Below are 5,572 nucleotides of genomic sequence, written 5' to 3'. Positions count from 1 at the left end.
CAAGTTAGCTCTAAAATGACCCAATTTATCTAGAGTAGCTCCTAAACGATCCATTTCACCTAAGTTAGCTAAAAACGATACATTTCACGTAAATTAGCTCTTAAATGATCCATTTCACCTAAGTTAGCTCCAAAACGATCCATTTCACCTTAGTTAGCTCAAAAACGTGGCATTTCACCTTAGTTAGCTCATAAACGACCCATTTCAACTAAGTTAGCTCATAAATGATCCATTTCACCTAAGTTGGCTAAAAAACGATCCATTTCACCTTAGTTAGCTCAAAAACGATCCATTTCACCTTAGTTAGCTCATAAACGGCCATTTCAACTAAGTTAGCTCATAAATGATCCATTTCACCTAAGTTGGCTCATAAATGATCCATTTCACCTAAGTTAGCTAAAAAACGATCCATTTCACCTTAGTTAGCTCAAAAATGATCCATTTCACCTTAGTTAGCTCAAAAACGATCTATTTCACCTTAGTTAGCTCAAAAACGATCCATTTCACCTTAGTTAGCTCAAAGACGATGCCCTTCACCTTAGTTAGCTCATAAACGACCCATTTCAACTAAGTTAGCTCATAAAGGATCCATTTCAACTAAGTTAGCTCATAAACAACCCATTTCAACTTAGTTAGCTCATATATGATCCATTTCACCTAAGTTAGCTCATAAATGACATATACTTCTTGTTCTAGTCTTCTTCTTGTTCTATTCACCTATTTCTAACTTTCTTATTTACCATTTTGCAGATTTCACTCACTTCATGGAAGCTAGCTTGCTATGATGGAGTGCCTGATTTTTCTTTGCTAAAACTTTGCATTGTATCTAGCTTGCTATGATAGGACTTGCTATGTTGATGAAACTTTGCTATGTAATATGTATATGGAACAATGTGTATGGATGGAACTTGATGGAACTTGCTATGTTGATGAAACTTTCCTATGTAATATGTATATGGAATTATGTGCTGGATATGTGATATGTTTGCTGTTAAATATATCTATATATGTCATATATATTTGCTGTGAAAATTGTTGGATTAAAAAACAGAAAAAAGAGACAATATGCAGGCTCTTTGCCGTCTGCCACCGACGGCAAAGGGCTCTTTGCCATCAGCAGCCGACGGCAAAGAGGCCACGTGGCAGGCAACTGTGCTTCTTGGGAGGCTGACCAATTTGGTCAGTTTGCCTACAGTGGCTGACGACAAAGGCTTTGCCGTCGGCGGCGGACGGCAAAGAGTAAAAACTTTGCCTACAGTGGCGGACGGCAAAGGCCTGCCGTGTAGTGACATCGGCTGACATCATTCGGCGTACAGCAAAGGCCTTCCGAAGTTTGCCATCAGCGGCGGACGGCAAAGGCCTGCCGTTAACCACCTAACGGAGTAACAACGCATTTATTGCCGTCTGCACTCTTTGCCATCCGCTGCTAATGGCAAAGGCCCCTTTGCCGTCAGCCGCCCGAAGCATACGGCAAAGTAGCTCTTTGCCGAACCTTACTTTGCCGTCCCCTTTTGCCGTCCGCGGCAGACGGCAAAGACCTTTGCCGTCAGCCATCCATGCCTTTGCCATCTGCCGTGGCAGATGGCAAAGTAGCTGATTCCTGTAGTGGTAGAAAAGATGCACATGCAGACACATGGGGAGCTGGGGCAGTAGAGCAAGGCCGCTTTCGAAGAACTTATACCTGAGAGTTGTCGGGATGTCGGCGGCGGTAGGTCGGATCTGCGGACAATACAACAGGGAGGAAGATGGGTCGGAGGACCTCCCGAGCCGGCGTTGTGTCACAGAGAACGACACGGGCAGAGGATCGGGCCCCTCCGGCAGCTGTGGGTTTCCTCCCTCGGCGGCGATGACTGCGTGAACGATGCACCTTTTAGTCCTCTACACACACCGGCCGAAGGGATCCGGCCGGATCTGTGACCAGCGGTGAGCAGAGAGAAAATGTCGCTACCGCTGTCTTGTTTATATCTGGAGAGGATGAGAGAACGAAGAGGGCAACCCTAGTAAAGCAAGCGCTCAGGCCCCTGCGTCCATATATAGTGGAGTGATTATCTTTTTTCTGTCCACAACAAGCGTTTCAATTTGTGTACATGGCATTAAAGAAAAGAAACTATCTATTTAAGGTGACCACTGTACGACTCCTACTTACTACTACTAGTAGTACTACAGTATTGTTCACTTGTGCTCCCCGCCCCTCCATTCATTGAACAACCCCACGGGTGAATAAACATACAGTACTTATTGTATTAATATAGAACGAACAAGATCGAACTATTTTCACGTAGTTAAAAGTTGAGGGCGGGGCTTTTCCCGGGCAGTACGCGCGGCAGATTTCGGGTAGGCGGTTTGACAGAGAGGCGAGGAGGGTGAGCGAGTGGGGATGTGCGATTTGACAGCGCGTTACTGCTGGAAAGACTTGTGATATGACCACTCACTATAGTCATGAATTACTGGCGCTCCGCCCGGGGTGATGCCCCCCTTCCGTTCCGCGCTCTAATCTGGTGCATGACACATCGACCTGGATGCTGGCTCTCCCACATGTCGGAGTAGTAAGAAGGAGCAAAGAATGATGCAGTATATACTAGTACTATACTACTCCCTCCGTTCCTAAATATAAGTCTTTGGAGAGAATTCACTATGGACCACATACGGAGAAAAATGAGTGAATCTACACATAAAATGCATCTATATACATCCGTATGTGGTCCACAGTGAAATATCTACGAAGACTTATATTTATGAACGAAGGGAGTACTACTCAGGTCGGAGGATCCACTGCTGCATGTCCATCCACCGCGAGCGGGACGGATAGCTTGTTGTAGAAGTACTAATAAGTAAAAGCCTATCCTCATTTGCGAGCAACCGCGCGCACGGGTGAGGGAGACGGTGTGTAGTAAAATCAAGCTTCTCCTCGTTGTACGAGTAGACGCGACACATCATAGCACTGGCCCCACATGCTTGCCTCTAAACTTGGCTGAAAGACTCGCAGTGTAACCTCTAACATTTACCCACCACAAATTAAAATATATGTGGCCGTATGCATCATTCTGATGCAGAGGCCGGGGAGTCCCCCCTTTTCGAAGAAAAAAACAAATTAAAATATATATTCCTGTCTTGACCAGATGAGCATGCAAACTCAATCACCAAGGTGTCAGGTAGGGCCAGAAGACTATTTTAACTTTTTAAAAAAACTTCGAGACGGCCACATAGCATGGAGCCGACCCCAACGATTTTAAGCTTACAGGCATGGTACATGCTATCCTAGACTACTCTACACATGAAACTGCCACACGAGCGTCCGGGCTGCGCTTGGCTCTTCGCATCTTCGGGAAGTCGAACAATGATGGAGTACTACTGCACTGGAGGAGTACTACAGTATGCTTCTGGCCATCTGACACCGATTGAACTGCTGCATGTCCACCGCGTGCGGGAGGGAGAGCGTGTAGCGAAAGCTTCTCCTAGTCTTGCCAGCCACCAAGCTCATGGGCGAGGGAGGGACGCTCCTGCCTTTGCGTGTATGACAGGTGGGCCCGACAGGTGTGTGGCCAACCTGTCATACAGCCAAAGGCAGGTGCAGTTAAGTCAGCGAGGGAGAGGATAATCAAACTTCTCATTGATGTACGAGTTGACGCGACACATCAAAGCACTGCACTCGATATATTTCAATAATTTGCGTTTACCGATGCATTAATTACAATGCATGCATGCATGCCGTGACTCTCCTTTTGATACTGGCATGTGTTGATTTAATGCACCTTGAAGTAGTATAAAATATGTGACGGTAAAGCTTTGTAATACCCCGGCCCAAGTCGAGAGATGGTTGTGCATGAGGAGGGCGAGATCATGCAGACCGAACAGGACCTGACGATGGAGCTTTCTAAGGTTTCGATGGACCTCACCGTGCTCCACTGCCCCTTGTGCCTCCGCCCCTTGACGCCTCCAGTGTATGAGGTTCGAATACACCTTGTCCGTTCGGCTGATTGAGCAAGGTGCAGGTTTCCTGATTGATGTGCTATTCGATTGATTTCTGCAGTGCAAGGGAGGGCACCTGGCCTGCGCGGACTGCCGCGTCGAGCGGCCCAGGAACCAGCGGCAGTGCCAGAAGTGCGAGCGCGGCGGTGGCTTTGACGTGCGGAACATGGCGGTGGACTCCGTCCTTTCGTCAGTGAGGGTGGAGTGCCCGCACGAAGGCTATGGGCTCTACGTCACTTACCACAAGCTCACTGATCACCAGAGCGTGTGTCTGCTCGCGCCCTGCAAATGCCCCGTGCCCGTCTGCGGCTACGAAGGCCCGCCGCCGGTGCTCTACCACCACATCAGCACCGCGCATCCCATGCCCGTGCACAGGATCCAGTACGGCAAGGTGCTCCAGCTGCAAGTGCCACTGTCGGAGCCACGGCTCTTGCTGTTCGCGGAGGAGGACCGCCGCGCGTTTTTCTTGGTCGGCGGCGTGCTCGACATCGGCGCGCCTATCATCGTGTCGGTCGTCTGCATCAGAGCGGGGGCGTCCCCACTGCCGCACTACGTGGCCAAGCTGTGGGCGAACGGCCCCCGGGGGAGCCCAAAGGCACGACCGACGCTGTCAAGGTGGAAATGGAGGTGACAAGCAGCAAGGATCCCAGCGACGTCGACGTGCAGGAGCTGACCTTCTTGACAGTTTTGCCCAAGCTGCTGGCCGGGGCTAAGCTTGTGTCCCTCCACATTCAGATTGACAAGCTCACGTCCTAAATGTTTCTACAGTGCCTTCTGTTTATCTTAGTATTATGCTAATATAGGGATTACCTTGGTCTACTTTAGCTTAAGAAATGGTGGGTTTTGGTGGTGATAAAAAATTATGTTTATCAATGCATTAATTCCAATGCATGCATGCATAAAGTACATGCATTGATCAATTTTCTCTTAATACTTGCATGCAATGATTTAATGCACCTTGGAATCTGAACATGTGTTGGGGAACAACCAAATTGAGCCTTATAAAATGGAAAAACTAAAATTTTGAGATAAGCCCTATAAAACCGGAAAGGAGAGAGTAGAAAAAGAAGTACTCCATCTGGGAATAGTGCCGCACTTCGAAACTTGAACCGTCAATAAATTTTGAGCTTGCGTCTCGTCACATTCCAAATTACTCCATGCTATATTGAATTGCAAACCTGTTCACACCGATCACAACCTAAACGGTTTCCCACTTAGGAGCGTATTAGTACTCGGTTGTAAATACTAGTATGCCAAGATGACTGCGCATTCCTCCTCAACTCCTCATCCACAAAAACAAACAACCATTCAACATCCTTCCCTTGAGTCTGCCATGGCCAGCGTGAGTTCTGGGTCGAGAGATTGCCACCAAGGAGAGGCGAGCATGGAAGCGGAAGCACGAGAGATGTCCCGCCTTGCTGCGAGAGCAGCCAACATGTCCCGCCGCGTGGAAGTAGCAGCACAGAGGTCCCGCCGCGCCGCTAAAGCAACACGGAGGTCCCACCGCACCGTCGATGCAACAGACTGGTCCGGCCGCGCTGCGGAAGCAGCAGAGATGTCCCGCCATGCCACGAATGCGGCAGAGATGTCCCGCCGCGCCGCG

The 5,572-nt window shown here is 48.7% G+C and overlaps 1 pseudogene; it reads left to right on the top strand.

Moving 5' to 3' along the window:
• Positions 1-3,813: 3,813 nt before the first annotated feature.
• Positions 3,814-4,725, top strand: LOC147967760 (putative E3 ubiquitin-protein ligase SINA-like 6; annotated as a pseudogene).
• Positions 4,726-5,572: the final 847 nt, after the last annotated feature.

This window comes from Triticum urartu, chromosome 5A (genome assembly GCF_056163025.1).
Source record: "Triticum urartu cultivar PI428250 chromosome 5A, HENAU_Tu73, whole genome shotgun sequence".
Classification (NCBI taxonomy): domain Eukaryota; kingdom Viridiplantae; phylum Streptophyta; class Magnoliopsida; order Poales; family Poaceae; genus Triticum; species Triticum urartu.
Note: the sequence above shows the minus strand (reverse complement) of the source record. Positions and strands in the feature narration are given on the sequence as shown.